Source organism: Muscardinus avellanarius (assembly GCF_963383645.1).
Source record: "Muscardinus avellanarius genome assembly, chromosome: 4".
Classification (NCBI taxonomy): Eukaryota; Metazoa; Chordata; class Mammalia; order Rodentia; family Gliridae; genus Muscardinus; species Muscardinus avellanarius.
In genome coordinates this window covers 47,397,034-47,418,445 of record NC_137789.1, presented here as the reverse complement: position 1 = coordinate 47,418,445, position 21,412 = coordinate 47,397,034, and positions in this window count along the sequence as shown.

Genomic DNA, 21,412 nt, shown 5'->3' with positions numbered 1-21,412 from the left:
TAGCAGAAGGACCGCCTATGCAGAACCCTTACAACTTGGGTGGGGAGAGTTCTTGGGATTTGACAGCAATTCCATTGCTTTCACCTCATTGAGTATCCTAATGACAATTTATGTTCAGTATACCAAAAGGTCACTTCTTTAACTTAAAAAGAAGAAAAAGTGCTATAATCAGGAACTCTTTTTTTTTTTTAAACTGAGCATTCTACCTTCAAGCTACACACACTAGCCCTTTCTTAAAAATTATTTTAGCCAGGAATGAGGAATGGTGGTGCACACCTGTAACAGGACAGCCTCAGCAACTTAGTGAGACCCTATTTCAAAATAAAAAATAAAAGAGGGCTGAGAGTTAGCTCACAAAGAATGAGAACAGAAATGTGTTCTATACCTAGAACCAAACACACACACACACACACACACACACACACACACACACACACACACTTATTTTATTTTGAAACAGGGTCTCACTGAAGCTGGCCTTAAACCTGCTATCCATCTGTCTTAGCCTCCCAAGTACTGGAATTATAGGTATGGACCAGCATACCCGGCGTCAGGAACTCTTAATAACAATTTGCTGCAATCTGATTTAATCCATACTTTTCCCACCTCCTGCTACTGTTTCTAATACTGGAGGAGGATTTCTATTTTTTTCTGAACAATAGGTTTTAATTAGGAAGATTTATTAAAGACAGTTTTCATTCCTATGATTACATTCCCAGTTCCAGAGACATCTGCATTTCAAAATATGCCACATATTTTCATAAATATTCCATAATTCCCTTAGAGCATTTTGGTATTCCAATTTTCTCCAACCTCTTTTTTAACATCATCACATTCACTGTGTGTTCTATCTATTGGTACCCAGTAAAAACTAGACATTTCTGCACACAGGTATTTTAAAAAAAAGTGTTACAAAGCAGATTCAAAGCATCCCTGTTCATTGTTAGTCAAGACTTTAAAGAGGAACAAAGACAAATTAAGCTGAGTAACATATGTCTAACAAAAGATCTAGATATCTTACAGACACACTTAGAGTAGCAGGGTAAACAACTAGGCAGAGTTTGCTTTGAAGTTTAAATCATTGTTATTTTAATAGAGTAGAAAATTCATTTAGATAGTGGAATCTGATAGTTACCCAATTAAAGCCCTTTTTGTCTATGTTAATGTAGTTTTATATTTTTAGTTTTTGAAACCCCATTTTGCCAGAGAATTATTTGAAGATAGAAGCAGCTTGAACAGTGTTTTTAGATGGACGTCATGAGTGACAGTAAATTGTGGATTAGACCTTTTAAGCATTTTGTATAAAATTGTAAGCCAATGTATTACGTTCGCTCAAGGTGCAAAGAATAGAGATATATCCAAGTTATTTAATTTAGTTCACTTTCCATGCACATGGTCCTATACATACATAGAGTAAGAATTTTCTCTCACATTTTCATGTTCTTTAAATAAAATTCTATGTGGTCCCTAGTCACTATCCCATCGGGTCACAGGAAAAGCCATTTGAAAGGGCAGTCTTATCTAGCTCCTGGCTTATGCAGTCTTTCCCAGAATAAGTCTCTGAGTCTAACTGAGAAAACCTTTCAAGAAGGCAGTTCATTCTTTCTTTCGCACTGGCTAATGCTGAAGTTTCTCTTGCTTATGTCCTCTTTGCCTCTTGAAATTCACAACCTGACTCTACTACATTGCTGAAAGGGTGGGAATATTTGCCAAAGTGATGAATAACCCTCTCACCTTAGCTTGGACTCCATGCCAGGCCCTGTTCTATGCAGCACTTTTCCAAGTATGACCTCATTCATTCCTAAAACAACAGCAGAGAGAGACACTATTATATACACAGGGAACTGAGCCCAGGGCTGGAGGAACTCAACCCAAGGTCTCACCGTTTATAAACGGCTGAAGCAGAATTTGAACCTTTCTGGCCCAGGTTAAGATAAGTCTGGTCCAGTCTCAAGGGTCTTGCTATGATTTTCCCAGCTTCCCCTGCTTCTCCAGAAGGTATAACTCAAGTCTGTGAAGTCATGAGTTGGAATCACCAATGAAATCTTATTTCTATTTTTCCATACTTCTCAGAGTAAGACCAAGGGTAGATAAAATTAAAGAGTGTTTCAACCTTAGATGCACTGAGTTCTAATTCTTTTTTTCTTTGTGTGTGTATGTGTATAATGCTGGAGATTAAACCCAGGGACATTCTACCTCTGAGCTATATTCTCAACCTGCTTCTTTATTTTTTATTTTGAAACAAGGTCTCACTAAGCAGCTGACACTGGCCCCAAACCCTGATTCTCCTATCTCAGCCTCTCAAGTACTAGGATTATAAGCATGTGTCACCACACTCTGCTACTAATATTTATTTCTAAGAGCAAACTCTTCTGGGATCAGATGGCAAAGGATTGTGGCCATTTGTGGAACTCTGAGTTCTGTGTGTGGGGTCAAGAATCTTAACACCAAGACCCTCAGAAACTGTCTTAGATTCTTAAAACAGACTTGGTAGAATGCTGGTAAAAACAACTGTACACTGGTGGTGGCTACTAACCTGGGGAAAGGAAAGAAACTCATAGTTCCTCAAGAGAGTGGAGCAGTACCTCCATTTTTTAAAAAGGCTTCTTAAGGAAGAGGACTTCCCTAAAATAAATAAATAAATAAATAAATAAATAAATATTAAATTAATGAAAAGATACAATCATCTCTGGTGAGATTTTCAGGAAAGATTAGCAGAGAGTAATGTAAACAATGTGCACGCACATTATTTTCACAGCAGTCACCAAAACTCCCAAAGTTGGCTATGTTGTATTTCCCCCAAGGTAATGTTAAATCATAAGCCTTCTTCTGAAGGGAATCTACCCTTCAAAATACTTACACTCTGAAGAAAGTCTTATGTCAGTAAGCATCTTCCTTGGTTTTACCTAATTTCTCCAAGATAAGTACCTGAAGAGTCTATATCATGAGCTGGGCATGGTGGTACATGCCTGCAATACCAGTACTTTGGAAGCTGAGACAGGAGGCTGGCAGGTTCAAGGCCAGCTTCAGTAACTTAGTAAGACCTTGTCTCAAAATGGAAAAAAAAAAAAAAAAGAAAAGCCTGGGGATGTGACTTGAAGGTAGACTATCCCTGGTTTCAATCCCTGATGCCAAGAAAAAGACGAAAGAAAAAAGAAAAGAAAGAAAGAAGAAAACAGATTTGGATTCTATTATCCTCTCCCAAAACAGGCTCATTCATCCACACTGTGAGGCTTAGGGCCGTGGAGGTAATCTCTAACTACCTATTGCATAAATCAGGTATCAGTATAAAACACACGGGATGTATATACTACATAGATGTATACTTTGCATGCAATTTGTTTTTCTATTTTTATCCTTCTCAAGCATCACATCACTAATTTTCTCAAGAGTAACAAAGATTCTTATTTTCTGCTATATTACTAATCTAGCCAAAGTATCCTTTCTAGAACAACAACAACAACAAAAGAATTAAGAGACAAAAATATATTTAGAGATGTTACCCAGTATTTAGTCTCTTGAAAATGTAGATAATAGGACTTAGAAATATAACATATTTTTAAAAAAAGATTAACTGCCTAATTACAGATTTCACACATAATCTGTCAATTGGCGAAATATGCACAGACTGTCATTAGCTGTTCAGTGAAAGATGGGTAGAGGGCTGGCCTGCTGCTCTACTCAGAAGCTCAAGGAGCTGTCTTTTAAAGGAAAAAGGAAATTAAGAGTGATATTCCTATTCTTACTTTTCAGATCATCTAAAACAACCCACAGTTTAATTTCCTTTGTGCCACTAACTTATGATACCTATTGATTTACTTTAAACATTCAGATTTATTGGCTCCCTTTCAGATTTAGTATTTCAAGATCTGCAAGATTTTTTTATGGTAATGGGAATTGAACCCAAGGGCGTTCTAGCTCCAAGCTACACCTCCAGCTTCCCCTTTATTTTTTTAAAACAGAGTCTCCCTAGGATGCAGAGTCTCGCCAAGTTGCTGAAGCTGGTCTCCACCCTGCAATCTTCCTGTCTCAGCCTACCAAGTACTGGGATTACAGGCATGTATCACCACACCCAGCTCAAAATCTGAAAGAGTTTTTTTTTTTTTTTTTTTTGTGGTACTAGGGTTCCTGGAAACCCTTCTACCTCCAGGCTACACTCCCAGACCCATTTTTATACTTTTTTATTTGGAAACAGGGTCTCTTAAGCCAGCACAGCTGGCTTCAAACCTGTGTGATCCTCCTATCTCTGCCTCCCAAGCTCAGGGATTCAAGCGTGTGCCACCATGCCCAGCCAAATCTGAAAGATTTTAATCTTGAAATTTTATATTCTTTGTACTTTTCCCAGTGATTATTATTTTACAAGCATAGCAGCATAGCATTTCTCCAGTTGGGGACCACTGGAATTTGAACAATGCTTTTCAAAATTCAACTCAGTCATTGGCCAACAGTGTGCCCTTCAGTCAAGTCATTTTACTTGTCTACATTTGAATTGTCATATTTTAAGTGTGTGTGTGTGTTACTCCTCTGGGCAATTTTTCCAGTCTTTTTTTTTTTTTTCTTTCTTTTTTAACAGGATCTCTCTAAGCTGACAAGGACTTGGCTAAGTTATTGAGGCTGTCCTGCAATCCTCCTGTCTCCACCTCCCAAGTACTGGAATGGCAAATTTGTGGCACTGCACCCAGCTCATATCTGAGATTTGATACAATTTCTATAAAACCTTTCCCAAATCTATGTCCAGTGATGAGTCTACATTGGACAATTCAAAAGCACATGGCTTTGAATCAGACCCAGAATGTGATAACTTACATTTGAGTAGCACTTCTGAATTTTTAGGATGCATTTTTTTAGATCTCATCTGAGCCTGACAGTGTTGAAAAGAGAAGGAACAAGCTTTACGCTGCTCTTTTTACTGACACAAGAAACTAGATTCAGGAAAAACAAAAGTGATGGAGGGAGGTACTTCAAGGTTAAATATTTAGTGGGGCGCTAGACCAGAATCCTGGTCTTCAGATAACTATGTTTTTTTTTTTATATTTACATCCATTATTAGTTGGACATATAGTAACAATATAAAACTGGTCTGCTCAAAATTTCACTTTTGTTTTGAATGTTTCCTGAAAGAATTACAAAAACACAACTTGAGAAAGTGGTGATTGTGTTTTCAAAATTGACTTACCTTGCCCGGTGTGGTGGCGCACGCTTGTAATCCCTGCACTTGGGAGGCGGAAACAGAAGGATCACACTGGTTCGAAGCCAGCCTTGCTGGCTTAAGAGACCCTGTTTTCAAATAAAAATATAAAATAGGTCTGGGAGTGTAGCCCGGAGGTAGAAGGGTTTCCAGAAACCCCAGTACCACACACACACACACACACACACACACACACACACACACACACAATTGACTTACCTTACTTAAATTCAAATTGTGTGCTTGGTGTGGTGGCACTCTCCTGTAATCCCAGTATTTGGAAGGCTGAGGCAGGAGGATGGCAAATTTGAGTCCATCTTCAGCAAGTTTACAAGACCTTTTTGCAAAATAAAAAATAAGTGGGGTGTGGTAGCACATGCTTGTAATTCCAGTACTTGGGAGGTCAACACAGGAGGATGCAGGTTCATGACCAGCCTCAGCTACTAAAGCTTGGGTGTAAGCTTCCAGAAGGCTAATTTACTTCTAACTCACCCCAGTGCTGCATTCTTGGCCTTTCAGCATTCCAGTACAAAGTCAGTGGTGGTTCATCAAGGATCCCAACTGTGGTAGGCTTCCAGATTTTCATGAGTTCAAGAGGCCATTAAATATTTACCTTAGACTTTTAGAACAATTTTTCTTTACTTTTTAAAAAATGAATTTTATTGTGTATATTGGAGGTTTACTGGGACACATATAGATAACAAATTAGCTATTACAGAAACAGACTAACATACCTATTATCTCACAGTTTCTTTTGGCGGGCTAAAGACACCTGAATTTCACTTATTAAATAAAAATGTATGTAATTCAGTATAGTTGTATTAACTATGGTTCTCTAATTGTACATTAGAACTAGACTTGTTCACTCTATGCAGCAGTTCTTTTGTTGTTGTTGTTACTAGGTATTGAACCCAGAGGCATTCTACCTCTAAGCTACATCCCAGCCCTATTTTGTTTTTTAGTTTTGTATTTATTTATTTTATTTATTTTGGTGAGTTTTATACTGGGAATTGAACACTGAGGAATTCTATTTCCGAGTTACACCCCTACTTTATTTATCTATTTATTTTACTTTTTTGAAACCAGGTCTCTCTAGGTTGAGAAGAGTATCATTACTTGCTGAGGTTGTCCTGGAACCTGTGACCCTCCTGTCTCAGCCTCCTAAGTGCTGCGATTACAAGTGTATGCATCCATACCCAGCTTTATTTTTAAATTTATTTATTTTTATTTTTATTTATTTTTTGAGGTACTGGGGATGGAACTCGGTGGCATTCTATCTTCGAGCTACACCCCAGCCCTATTTTTTATTCTTTATTTTGAAATAGGGTCTCACTGAGTTGCAAAGGGCCTCACTAAATAGTAGCTGAGGCTGTCTGGGAACCGTGATCCTTCTGTCTCAGCCTCCCAAATGCTGGGATTACAAGCTTTTTTTTTTTTTTTTTTTTTTTTTTTTTTTTTAAACAGAGTCTCACCAAATTGCTACAGGACCTTGCTATGTTGGTGAGGCTGGCCTTGAACCTGATATCCTTCTGTCTCAGTCTCCCAAGAAAGAACTGAGATTGCAGGCATGCACCACCACACCCGGCTTTTGTCTTTTATTAATAGATGCTCACAAGACAAAAACAGCCACATACCATACCCTCTGTAGATTTTCATCCTCAAAATTTTAGTCTGCCATTTCTCCACTCTAGATTATTGATGAAAGTGGCACATCCTGAATGAACGCAGCTCTTCCTGACTCCTAGTCTATGCTATGCCTGTCTTCATGCTCTCTCCTAAAACTTGCCCTAATAAATGTTTTTCTCTCTATATTTCCGAAACAAATCTCTGGTGCTTTTTGTTACCTATTGCCTCAATCATCTCTTTGTGGCTGTGACCAAAACACCTGACAAAACAGCTTAAAGGAGGGAAGATTTATTTTGGCTCCTGGTTTCAGAGGATTCAGTCCATGGTTGGCCGGCTCCACTGCGGTGAGCCTGCCAGGAGGCACAGCATCATGGCGGGAGGGCCTGGCCAAAGATATTGCTCAGAGCCACCACGGAGATCACTGTGGAGACTCTTCAGAAAAGTGGGAATGAATCAGCCTTATGGTCCAGCTATACCACCCTGGGAGTCTTTCCAAAGAGTTTGAAATCAGAATATTATAGTGATACATGCATGTCTGTGTTTATAGCAGCACAATTCACAGTAGCGAAATCATGGGACCAACCCAAGTATCCATCAACAGATGAATGGATCACAAAATTACGGGTCAGGTGTGGTGGCGCACGCTTGTAATCCCTGCTCTTGGGAGGCGGAGACAGGAGGATCGCACAGGTTCGAAGCCAGCTGCGCTGGTGTAAGAGACCCTGTTTCAAAAAAATAAAATACTTCTGGGAGTGTAGCCCGGAGGTAGAAGGGCTTCCAGGAACCCCAGTACCACCAAAACAAAAACAAAAAAACAAAACAAAATTATGGGATGTCCACACAATGGCATTCTACTCAGCCATAAAGAAGAGCAAAAGTATTTCATTTGCAGGAAAACGGATGGACTTGGAGAACATTATGTTAAGTGAGATTAGCCAGTCCCAGAAAGTAAAGGATCATATGTTTTCTCTCATGTGTGAATCAGGATACTAGAGACTCTGGCTAATGGAGGAGAAACACCAGTCAAGTTTTTCTCACACAAATAATCAGGATACAAGAGATTCTTCAGATAATGGAGAAGAAACTCCAGTGAAGCAATGGAGGGAGTCTAGGGAAGGTTGTTGTTTGTGGTGGTCGTGGTGGTGATGAGCCTCAATGAAGGAAACACTTCCACTGAAGTGAGGTACAATTGTAGAGTTACCTGTGCCAATCTCAATATCACATATGGGGAAGGGGAAGTGGAAGGGGCTAAAGGGGAAGGAGAGGGGAAGGAGTTAGGGCCAGCTCACCTAGTGCTGTGTGCATGTACATCCCTATCATTCTGAACCACATTATGATGTGATGAACCACACTGCAATGTACCAGTAAACATATATTTTTTAAAAAGCCTCTCAGCTCATGAAGCAGAGAGTTTGGAGGGAAGAGTCGGGTAAAAGATCAATCTTTGAGGGCACACTCTTAGCGATCTACCTCCTCCAACCAGGTCACACCTCCCTGTAGGGCATTCCAACACCAATAGAGTGCTGGAGCTCTGATGTGGCCAGAGCCCTCAGGACCCACTTGCTTCCCAAACCTCTACCTCTGAGCAGGTGATCAGGGACATCCCAGATGCAGGCCATAACATCTCTATCTTATGTCTGTTCAAATACAGCAAGCTGCAGTATCTGCAGAGAGTTGATTTGCAATAAACAATGCGAGCAGTGGTCGGATAATCTGATGTTTTAAGCTTTGGCATCAAAGAGGCCTCTGAATCTTAGTTTGACTTTTAATTTCCTGAAATCTTAGGCTAGTAGCTTCCTCGCCCCCCTTCGCTTACTTCTCCTTTTTCTTCTGTATTGGGGATTGAATCTAGAGGCATTTTTATCTCAGCAAAATCCTTAAACCCCCTTTTTTATTTTTCATTTTGAAACACATTCTTGCTGAGTTGCGGAGAGTCTCACTAGGTTGCTAAGGCTGTCCTCAAACCAGGATCTTTCTGTTTCAGTCTCCTGGTAGTGAGATTGTAGGTATGCATCACTGTGCCTGGCAACTTTATCATTTTTAATTTTGGGTACTGGGGATGAAACCCAGGGGCATTCTACCTCTGAGCTACACCCCCAGCCCTATTTTTTTATTCTTTATTTTGAAACAGGGTCTCACTGAGTTGCAAAGGGCCTAAGTAGCTGAGGCTATCTGTAAACCTTGACAACTTTTTTTTTTTTTTAACAAGAACTAGAGAGGCCCAGTCTGTACTTACTTTGCCAAAGTATCTCTTCTCTTCTCTTCTCTTCTCTTCTCTTCTCTTCTCTTCTCTTCTCTTCTCTTCTCTTCTCCTCTCCTCTCCTCTCCTCTCCTCTCCTCTCCTCCCTTCCCTTCCCTTCCCTTCCCTTCCCTTCCCTTCCCTTCTCTTCTCTTTCCTGTGTGTCCTGAGGATTGAACCCGGGGCATTTTACCTTCAGGCTACACCCTAGCTCTTTTAATTTTTAATTTTGAAGCAGGGTCTCCTAAGTTGCTGGCGCTGGTCTTCAGCCTGCAATCCTCCTATCTCAGCCTCCCAAGTACTTTAGTTTTAAAAATAAATTTCTAATTAACATGCCTTTTGGTGATTTTGACAGTACTTAAAATTGCTTAAAACTGAGAAAATATGATTCCTACAATAAATAGGTTTGTGCTAAAAGAAATAGAGGAGCAACAGTTTCTGAAGCAGAGATGATGTAAGCATTTATTTCTGCAAAGAAGCTAAGCATATGGAGAGAGTTAAAATTCAAGGGAGGAGTTCATCTTCAGGAGGAAGAACCAATTTCCACTTTGCCATCTTTAGGTATGATTTTTTTTCACAACCAAAGAACTGCCAAAAATTCTTGGGAACACTGTTTCTGACTAAATAACAAGTAGAAACCAAAGCTCATTCTATGGGAAATAGCCTCATAGACCACTGAACGAAGATTATTCTTGGCAATTTTGTACCTGGGGGTATTTTCACACTTGTACCTTTGTTCACTTTATGGCTGCCTCTTACTTCAAAAGGCCTGGAAAAGACAAGAGTTTTATAACCATTTATCGCTCTCCCTTTACTTTTGTAGATTTAATAACCCCGAAGCCCTGGAAAAAAATTTTTTTTGACACTGGGGATTGAACCCAGAATCATTCTATCACTTAACTATTTTCCTCCTCCCTTTAAAATTTAAAACAAGATTTCACAAAGTTGTCCAGGCTGGCCTTGAATTTGCTATCTTCTTATCTTAGCCTTCCAAGTATTGAGATTGCAGGCGTGTATCACTGTGCCCTGCTCTTATTTTAATCCCCATGGTATTATATTAGTGCTATTCTGTAGGATTTCTGTTCATCTGAAAAGCTGGCTGAGTACAATGACCAGCTGAGCAGGAAAACACATACGTTTCCTAGTTAGTCTGGGTCTGCTTCAATGCCTTTTTTTTTTTTTTTTCCTTTTGCAGGTCTGGGGATAGAACCCAGGGGCATTCAACCTTCCAGCTACACCCCGTGCCCTATTTTTTATTCTTTATTTTGAAACAGGGTCTCGTTAAGTTGCAGACGGCCTCACCAAGTAGCTGAGGCTGGCCATAAACCGTGATCCTCCGGTCTCAGCCTCCCGAATGCTGAGATTACAAGTGTGCACTACCACGCCCAGCTGCTACAGTGCCACTTGCACCCACTTTCAGGACAGGGCCAGCTGCTCTTTGCAAATCAATGAACGGCAGACATGGTTGTATCTGGCATGAGTCACTGCTCCAGTGACTGGAACCAGGACTCTCCCTCTGGAATCTCCTGCAATCCTATGCATGTTTCTTGTTCCTGCTGTTTTGGATCCTTTGAAACTGTGCTTTTATGTTTAAAATGTCACTAGTTATTTTAGCTTTCAAAGGAATAATATGTGTCCTGGAAAACTTAGGCAGTTTCCAGGTTAATCTGAAACTCAGTAACCTGAAATAAATGGTTCTGCTGAATAGCTCCTGGGAAGAACCCTGTCAGTTGACACAGACTGGGGATATCCACACAGCAATAGCACGTGCTTATTTATAGCAGGTAGTGAGATGCATACTTACAGGTATTATCTGATTAATCTTTATAACAAAATATAATTCAAGCCAGGTGTGGTGGTACTTGGAAGGTTGAGACAGGAGGATCACAGTTTTGTTTTTTTTTGCAGTAATAGGGATGAAACCCAGAGGAATTCTACCTCCAGGCTATATCCCCAGCCCTATTTTATAATTTATTTGGAAACAGGGTCTCAGTAAGTTGCTGAGAGCCTCACTAAGTAGCTGAGGCTGGCTTCGAACCTGCGCGATCCTACTGTCTCAGCCTCCCAAGCGTGGGGATTACAAGTGTGCATCACCATGCCCGGCGGATCACAGGTTTTAAGACCAGCCTCAGCACTTTAGCAAAATTCTCAGCATCCTAGCGAGATCCTTTAATTTTTTTGGGGGGGAGTACTGGGGATGGACCTGAGGAGCATTCTACAGCCAACTGACACCCCCGGCCCTTCTTTCTAATTTTTTAATTAATTAATTAATTAATTTATTTTGGTGGTACTGGGGTTCCTGGAAACCCTTCTACCTCCAGGCTACACTCCCAGACCTATTTTTATATTTTTATTTGGGAACAGGGTCTCTTAAACCAGAGACACTGGCTTTGAACGTGCATGATCCTCCTGTCTTGCCTCTCAAGCGAGGGAATTACAAGCCTGTGCCACCACTACGCCAGGCTTCTTTCTAATTTTAAAACAGGGTCTCACCCAGTTGAGAAGGGCCTCGCTTAGTAGCTGAGGTTGTCTGTGAACCGCATTTCTCAGACTCCCAAATCCTGAATGCTGGGATTACAAGCATGCGCCACCATGCCTAGATAGTGAGATCTTGTTTCATATAAAAAAATTAAATAAAGGGCTGGGGGAATAGCTTGGAGGTAGAATGCTCTTGGGTTCCCCCCAGCACACCTTCCTCCAAAATGTTATTCAGCTGTTGTGATTAAAAGCAGACACTTTGTTCTAAGCAAGTTGAGTTCAAAGACTGGCTCTAGGTAATAATATAATGTCCTGTGCTTGAATATCTTTAGCTTACAACTGGGATAATCCTTTGTGGTTGTTGTGATGATTATAGGAGATAAAGGATGCTTAGGCATGAGACATGATGGCTCACATCTGTATTCCCAACTACTCAGGAGGCTGAGGCCAGCCTCAGCAACCAGCAACACTGTTTAAAAAATAATAATTGAGAGAAAAATTTAAAAAAGGACTGGGAGAATAACTAAGTACCACAATCACCACACACAAAAAAGAAAAAAAAAAGAAAAAGAAAAGAAAAATGCTTAGTACAGAATCTGGTACCTAGTAAACTCTAACTACAAGATGACAGATATTAGTATCACTTAGATGAAGAAATGAAGAAACTGAAATTTAAAGTGTTTACCTTAACCTGCCCAACGTCATTTGAACCGTGAACGGGGACACTGAAACTTGACTCTGGCTGGCTCTGGAGTCCTAGCAGTTAACAAATGCTTTATTACCTTCATTACTATTGCCCTCATTATGATTATCTATAATTAATGGTCTCAGCAACAAGCCAGAGGAAATCCTCACCAGGCATACAATGCAGGGTGTGTGCACATGACCGCAGAGAAGTATTTTTAGTCAGAATCACAAACAGGAAGAAAAATAGCTATTAATATGAGTAGCTTTGGATACAAAGTTATTAAGATCTATAGCTTAATCATTTCTTTTGGACAAGGATTAGCCACCACCACTGCCTATAATGATGAGAATAAATGTTTAAAATAGATTATTGTGTACCCTATTAAGATGTATGACTACAATGTACCAGTAAAAAATAGATTCTTATTGAATAGTTGATTTTTTATGAGAATTAGTTACTGGAGTATAATCACAAGGAGCAACAATAACAAAAATATTCATGTTTAATTCAAATCTCTTTAACCAGGGTCATTGAACATACAGTTTATTTATATTGATTGACTGATTGATTGATCGATTGATACTAGGGACTGAGCCAGGGTCATTTTACCTCCAAGCTATATCCCCAACCCTGTTTTTAATTTTTATTTTTGGAAACAGGGTAAGACTAGCATGCTAAGGGTCTTGCTAAGTGGTTGAAGCTGTGCTAGAACCTGCTATCTTCTTATCTCAGCCTGCCAAGTACTGGGATTACAGGCATGCACCACAATACCTGGCTAAAAGGTATCTTTCCATATGCTTAAAGACCATGAATTCTTAGAATTTATATATGGTATTGAAGGTGTATAAGTTAAAATGTGTTTTTCTTGGGAGAGAGGCTATGATCATGGTAAAATTTTCATAGGGATCTGTCACCCGCAAAAGTTTCAGAATCACTGGATTAACCTGAAGGTTTTCCTTCCAACTGAGTTGGGAGTGGTAGATTTCCAGAAATCCAGTGGGCCACTGTACTGAATAAACCCCTTTCTCTCTCTGCTATCTGGTACTGCTCCTGTGCCTGGTTGTTCGATATAGCAAACACTTAGAATAAAAGTACAAAGAGTGAGTGTTAGCCAGGCATGGCAGTGCATACTTGTAACCCCAGCACTTGGGAGGCTGACAGAGGAGGACTGCAGCAACATAGAAAGGCTTTCTGTTTCCAAATTAAAGAAGGGAGGCTGGAAGTGTACCTCAGAGGCAGAATGCCCCTGTACTCAATCCCCAATGATCACACACACACACACACACACACACACACACACACACACAGACTGAGTATTCATTAAATCTAGACTTTAGTTAGAGTGTAGTTCAGGAGTTAGTTAAACACAAGTTGTGTCTGTTTTGTTAATAAAGTTTTATTTGTACATGTCCATGTGCATCAGTTTACATATTGTCTGTACTCAATTTTGATCTGTAAGGGCAGAGTGGAGTAGTTATATAGATATAGATATAGATATAGATATATAGATATAGGCCTCCAAATCTAAAATACATACTATTTGGCCATTTTCTGACCCTGATGCAGTTGGAAGAAACTTGGGGTCATGAGGTCAAGGGGAACTTGAGGTCTGATTGGCTGTGTGAACCTGCACAGGCACTTCATTTAAAAAATTATTTATTTGTGTGTGTTATTTTTGTGTGTGTGTGTGTGTGTGTGTGTGTGTGTGTGTGTGTGTGTTACTGAAGATCAAACTCAGGAGCATTCTACCTCTGAGTCTCAATGCTGGGTGTGGTGGCCTATGCTTGTAATCCCCTCCCCCCTTGGGAGGCGGAAACAAGAGGATGGCGCAGGTTCGAAGCCAGCCATGCAGGCGTAAGAGACCTTGTTTCAAAAATATAAAAAAAAAATATAGGTCTGGGAGTGTAGCCTGGAGGTAGAAGGGCTTCCAGAAACCCCAGTACCACCAAAAAAAAAAAAAAAAGAAAAAAGAAAAAAAGAAAGAAAGAAAGAAAGAAAGAAAGAAAGAAAGAAAGAAAGAAAGAAAGAAAGAAAGCCTCAAATTTTTAATCCTCCTGTCTCAGCCTCCTAAGCATTGGGAATACAGGCATGTGCCTGAACTTACCTGGCACTTTATTTTTTGTTTTGTTTTGTGTTTGTAGTACTGGAATTGAACCCATAAGCATTCTACTTTCAACCTCCAGACTTTTTTATTTTTTATTTTGAAACAGAGTCTCACTGTGTTGTTGAGAGTCTCACTACATAGCATAGATTGTCCTCGAAACTGGAATATTTCTGTTTTAACCTCTCAAGGATTGGGATTAAGGGCCTATACCACCATACCCACTGGCACTTTATTTTTGAGCCTCAGTTTTTCATGTATATAATGGAGGTAACATCTTTTCACTTGGTTTATTCCTCATAGCTATTATCAAAATCAAGTTTAATAATGTATGCAAGAATAAAATATACATTATTGGTTTTATTAGAAATAAGACTTAAGTTACCTTACATATGGTGGTACAGATTATTTCTTAGAAAAGGGTAGGGGATAGCGGGGCGTGGTGCTGCACGCTTGTAATCCCTGCGCTTAGGAGGCGGAGACAGGAGGATCGCGCAGGTTCGAAGCCAGCTGTGCTGGCTTAAGAAACCCTGTTTCCAAATAAAAATATAAAAAATAGGGGTAGAAGGTAGAAGGGTTTCCAGGAACCCCAGTATCACCAAGAAAGAAAGAAAGAAAGAAAGAAAGAAAGAAAGAAAGAAAGAAAGAAAGAAAGAAAGAAAGAAAGAAAGAAAGGAAGGAAGGAAGGAAGAAAGAAAGAAAGAAAGAAAGGGAAAAAGAGAAAAAGAAAAGAAAAGGGTAGGGGAAAAGCACTTAAAAACATTAAACACAGTAGCAATTACCTAGTATGCCATGAGATTATTACCCTTCATGGGATTTGTTCCCTAAGGCAACTAATATTAAGTGTTGATTTTTAGGGAAGTAAACTAAATATTTCCTGAATAAATTGCCATATATTAAAATTGAAATAATAAACCCAAAATATATTTTCTCCTTCAAATATCTGTTCATTTTAATCTTTGCCCTTGATATAGGACTTGGTATTCACAACCAGACAGATAAGCAAAGTCTGAAATAGTGTGGATTGGATTATGAAATATGGAATTTAGGTAGCCTTTGAAAACTGCTCAGCTTCTGAATTATTATTTTTGTTTATATGGTGCTGGGGATTGAACCCAGGGCCATTCTACCTTCGAGCTAAACCCCCAGCCCAAATTTTTATTCTTTTTTTTTTAAAAACAGGGTCTCATTAAGTTGCGGAGTGCCTCACTAAGTAGCTGAGGCTGACCATGAACTTGTGATCCTCCTGTCTCAGCCTCCCAAGTACTGAGATTACAAGTGTGCGCCACTATGCCAAGCCAGCTTCTGAAATTTTAACAATATATTTATGGCTACCTTTGATAAATGCTTAGAATTTTTTTTAATTTTTTGGGTGGTACTGGGGGTGGAACCCAGGGACTTTTTCTACCTCGGGACTATATTTGGAAACAGGGTCTCACTAAGTTGATGAGAGCCTCACTAAGTAGCTGAGCCTGGCTTTGAACCTGTGTGATCCTCCTGTCTCAGCCTCCCAAGCGCTGGGATTAAAAGCATGTATCACCGGCTTGCTTAGAATTTAAAAAGGAAATGGAATGGCTTAGGTTTTAATTTCATAAATTAAAACCTAATTTAGTAAGGAAATGGATAATTTATCCATAATCTCATACATCCAGTTAAAGTTAATGGAAAGGTTATCAGAGTTCAATGGTGCAGTCTTTTAATACCAGTATTTAGGAGGCCAAGACAGGAGGATCCCATGTTCATGGCCAGCATTCTATAATTTAAAAACAGCCTGTCTCAAAAATAAATAAATAAATAACTGAAAAGTTCTGGGTATGTAGCTCAGTGCTAGAATGTTCAATTTCCAGCACCACCAAAATAAATAAATACATAAATATATGAATAATAAATAATAAAGTTAGTATTCATCTTTTCTTTCCCTGCAATTCAAGTATTAGTAGAGGAATTAAAAACAAAATTTTCTTTCTAGTGAATTCCAGAATGATATATTTTCATCTATCTTTACTGAAAATAGTGCTGTTGTTTCTAAATTAATTATTTGGCTACAGCTACCTAATTATTTGAGGTAGTATTTTTCCCTGTTAATACAGGCATACAAGATCAAGTCAGGAAGAAAGAGCTGGCTTCTGGGCATTAGAAGTTGATAGGGAGCTGGGCATGGTGGTGCGTCCCTGTAATCCTAGTACTTGAGAGGATGAGACAGGAGGATTATAGGTTCAAAGCCAATCTCAGCAATTTAGTGAGACTATCTGCAACATAATAGAAAATAAAATAGGGATAGGAATGTAGCTATAGCTCAGAGATAGAACACTCTTGGGTTCAATCCCCAGTAAAACACACACACACACACACACACACACACACACACACACACACACAGAAGTTGACAGGGCACATGTAGATTCACATTTTCTAAAACAAACTCTACCAATATTAGCTAAATTGTAACCAGATTTTCTAGACAATGAAGTTACTTGCAAATATGCTGCACAATTTTGGCAACCAATTTCTACTTTACTATAAAGGAAGTATCAGGTAGTATATTGGAAAAAGATAGACTAGCTCTGGATTCTGGCTCCACCTTGAGAAATGTCCTTAGAGGAAAGTAGTCATATGTCTTAAAGAATCGAAGAGAAGGCAAGAGAGGCACTCTCAAAAAAATAGCAGGTGTTAAGTCAGCACTGGAGGTGCAGAAAGCAGGAAACAACAGAGTCTCAGCAGGGCACTGTGCCAGCATCGAGCAGGCTCCCATATTTTCCTTGTGTTCCTATTACTCACTGCAGATGCAGACTCTGGAGAATGCATGGGTCTAGCCTGTGTTGCACATCTGTCTCTTGACTAAGGGTTGGGCAGAACAATTTCATTAGGGTATGTACCCAATCTGAAGCTATACTCAAAGGGATACAGCTATTCACAAAAGGAAATCAGAATTCTCTTGACAAAAGAACATGATAAGAGCCCTGGGAGGCTCAAAACCGTCATAAAGATAGCCATGACTGCTTCCCCAGGTTGTTAAACATTAAAGAAAGCAACAATTTTAAGATATGTATTATAGAGACATCCACTCTAAAATAGCAACTGAATATAGCCTCAGTCTAGTCTTTTTTGACTTGTAGAAATCAATAAAAACATATACTACCAGAGGGAAGACAAAAAAACTTTCCTTCCCTTTAACTCAAAGCATAGCTAGATTTTAGTGCAAGGAACAGAAGATACCTCATGGTAGGGAGGAAGGCATTACTGATCACATCCTGTATTTGTCCGGTTGCCTAAGGGGCATGGTCTGTTCAACTAAAATATAAGGCAGCCATCTCTCCTCTGCACGAGTATTGTCTTTGACAAATATCACCATAGTGACTTCTACTACCGCCATATTCATGTAGAAAGAGGAAGTTCTCCAGACCACTGAGCATAACAGAGGGGTCATGAGAATCCCAGACACAATTCTGTAAGACTACAACTATTTCTTGTATTGGGAAGTTGAGTTTATATCAGTAAGGTGTGGAGGTGGAGTCAGAGAGATCACCTGTAGTTCTACAAATGAGGAAGTGCAGTGTTTCTTCTGCTCCATCAGAGAATCAACCAATGGGGATAGAAGAGATGAAGGTCACCAGAAACCAAGATTTGGAGAAGGGTGTACTCATTCGAGTCATCCCTCCATGCCAGTCTAGTATGGAGCTGTACCTATTCTCTGTATTTCTATCTTTCTAATAAACTTCTTTCAATCTTCAAAAAAAAATTTGGAGAACATTAGCCAGTGTGCACTCCAGCTAGAGCTCAATAAAGGTGACTCAACTGAAACCAACAGAAATCAAGTGAACCAGTAATTATTTCATTTCTTTTGCATTCACCATGTCTAGAAAGCTCTTGTTTCTTTAACATGCAAGGAAAGAGAAATGTGAACGTGAAATGTAAAAAGCAGTGCAGAACAAGGAAAAATTGCTTTTAGGATTAATGACTTGTAATGAACATACTTTAGGACAGGGGGATGCTAAGTACAAAGAGAAGGGCGATTCAGAATCGGTAGAGCTGGTGTGGTGGCGCACACCCTTTATCCCAGTGCTGTGGAGGCTGAGACACGAGGATCGCAGGTCCAGGGACAGTCTCAGCAAGTAGTGAGACTCTGCTCAACCGAGTGAGACCCTGTTTTTTTTTTTTTTAAGGGTTGGGGGTGTAGCTCAGAGGTAAAATGCCCCTGGGTTCATTCCCCTCTAACCGCCCCCCCCACACACACACACACAACACAGTAGTTTGGCCTGAAAGCTCTCTACCACAGCGATTTATGGTCTCTGCTGACTCTGGCTCCTCTCCTCATGCTCACTAGAGTTCCTGGACAGGTGCTTGAGGACCCCCGCATCACCCCTTTCTGGCCATTCTTACACGAGGCTCCGCACAGGCTCTCATTGGGTTGACGACCAGCACCCCTCAAGTGGCTCCATATGCCAGCTCTGGCTTTACTGCGCCCCTCCGCTGCTCCTTTCCTCTGAGTTCCAAGTCTTTTCAGACTTTTAATCTGGGTTCCTGTGGCTTCTCCCCCTTGGCTGCTGGTGGCCTAATAGCCTTTCTTCCCCCCGTGGCTCTGCTTCATAGCCCTGCTCCAAAGCAGATGCTCTGGCTCCTTCTGCAACGAACAGTGCCAGTTTCGTGGCATTTTCTTGCTGCTTTTGGCTGTAACTCTCAACTTTCCAAGGCCCAATTGTAAGACACCATGTGGGACAGACCCAAAGGGAGGGATGCGGAGGGTGGGGGAAGGGAAAGCAGCGGAGAAGATGTGAAATGACTGAATTTATTGTTGAGGCATAGCTAACGTTTTTCTATCAACTTGCTTTTCACACACTTTAGTGTCAGTTGGTTAAAATGAACACTTTTCTCATGGGACGGGAGGGTTGTGTATCAGTGGAGATTGTCCTTTTAAGGAATGAAATTTAAGGGGCCTGCTTTTGGCCACACTTGTGTCCTTATTCTTTGGTCCTGCACATCTTTTTCTGTCCTTTCTGGTTGAGAGGCAGCCTGTCATCTCCCTGTACACTGCCATTCAGGGCTCCCTCTGCAATGAACATAGTCATGTTCTGAATTTCCTAAGAATTTGGACCCTTTATAGCCAGACTTGCTGGCACAGGCCTGTATTCCAGTACTTGGGAGGCTGAGACAGGAGGATTGCTGGTTCAAGGTCAGCCTCAGCAACTTAGTGAGACCCTGTTTCCAAATTTAAAAAAAATAGGGCTGAGGATGTAGCTCAGAGGTAGATTATTACTGGGTTCAATCTCCAGTAACACACACACACACACACACACACACACACACACACACACACACACCCCACTCACAATATAGACCATTTTACTATCAACATAGCAAAATTTTCTGGGTGTAGTGGCACATGCTTGTAATCCCAGTACTTTGGAGGCTGGGATAGGAGGATCACAGATTCATGGCCAGCCCCAGCTACTTAGTGAGAACCTGTTTCAAAATTAAAAATAGAATATAGGACTGGGGGTATATCTCAGAGGTAGAACACACCTTGGTTCAATCCCTAGTACTACAAAAAGGTAAAATTTATATGTCATATTATATTAAATTATTGTTTTGTTGTGAAACTTGGGATTGAACCCAGGGGCATTTTACCTCCAAGGTAAACCCCCAGTCCTTTTTATTTTTGATTTTGTAACAGGATCTTGCTAAGTTGTTCAGGGTCTTGCTAAGTTGCTGAGGCTGGCATCACACCTGTAATTCTCCCGTTTCAGCCTTCCAAGTTCTGAGATTACAGGCATGCCTCACCACATCTTGAAAATTTACATCTTTTAAGTGCTCTTTCCTTTTTCGCTCCTTCTTTATACTCTACTCACATAGGAAACTGTCTCTTCTATGAAAGGCAATATGGCCCATAGTTGGGTCATCAATTTAAGAAAGCACATACCAACTGCTCATGCTAGCCCTAAGAAATTATGGTGACTACCCACTGACCATTGTGAAGGAAAATGCAGTGCGCGCACAGGGGGTCACAGTGAAGGCAATGGGGACAGTCGAGACAGAGCGTGGCAATCACACTCCGTGGTGTTAGATGTATCCCATTTCTAGGCCACATCTCTATACCAATGGCTATCAAGTAGAACAATTTGCATTCTGAAGGCCACTTAGCAATATCTGGAGACATTTCTACTTGTTAGAACTGGGAAGGAATATGTTCCCAGTATCCTTCTTATGCATAGAGTCCAAGGATGCTGCTAAGCGCCCTACAGTGCATGAACAGAGTCCCGTAACAATGAGTTATCCAACCTTAAATGTCCATAACGGCAACGTTGGCATGCCCTCTGGCCCAATAGCTGCTATGGCCATGGTGAGTTGTTGAGAGATTTTGGACCTCTGAGCTACATACCTGGCCCTATTTTATTTTGAAACAAACAAGATTTCAGTAGGTTGCAGACAGTCTTATTAAGTTGCTGAATTTGACTTTAAACCTATGATCCTCCTGTCTCAGCCTCCCAAGTACAGGAATTAGAGCCATGTGCTACCACATCTGGCTGTTGAATTTTTTTTTCCTATTAGTCCCCAGAGTCTATGATGGACCTGCTAAGCTTTCTGAGGTCAAAGGTACTTCCTATGTTGTATGCTAACTCAGATCTAAATTGGGAAGTGCTACGGTTGGTATATGGTTTGAGTATTCCAAATTTTATATTTTGAAAGCTTGGTTTCCTGTGTAATGCTAATAAGAGGTAGCAGTTCTTTCTTTTCTTTTCTTTTCTGTTTTTTGGGGGGGTTCCTGGAAACCCTTCTACCAGGCTATACTCCCAGACCTGTTTTATACTATTTATTTGGAAACAGGGTCTCTTAAGCCAGCGTGGCTGGCTTTGAACCTGCACGATCCTCCTGTCTTCACCTCCCAAGCGTGGGGATTACAAGCCTGTGCCACCATGCCAGGCTGAGGTAGCAGTTCTTTAAGAGGTGTGGCTCTACTGATAATTGGGATTTTTAGTGTCACCCAAAGATCAAGATGGTAAGTGCCAGCTTCCTCAGGTGGTGCTATTAGGAAGTGGTAGAGCCTTTAAGAGGAGTGGCCTATTGGTAGGTGTCTAGGCCATTGGGGAGTGCCCT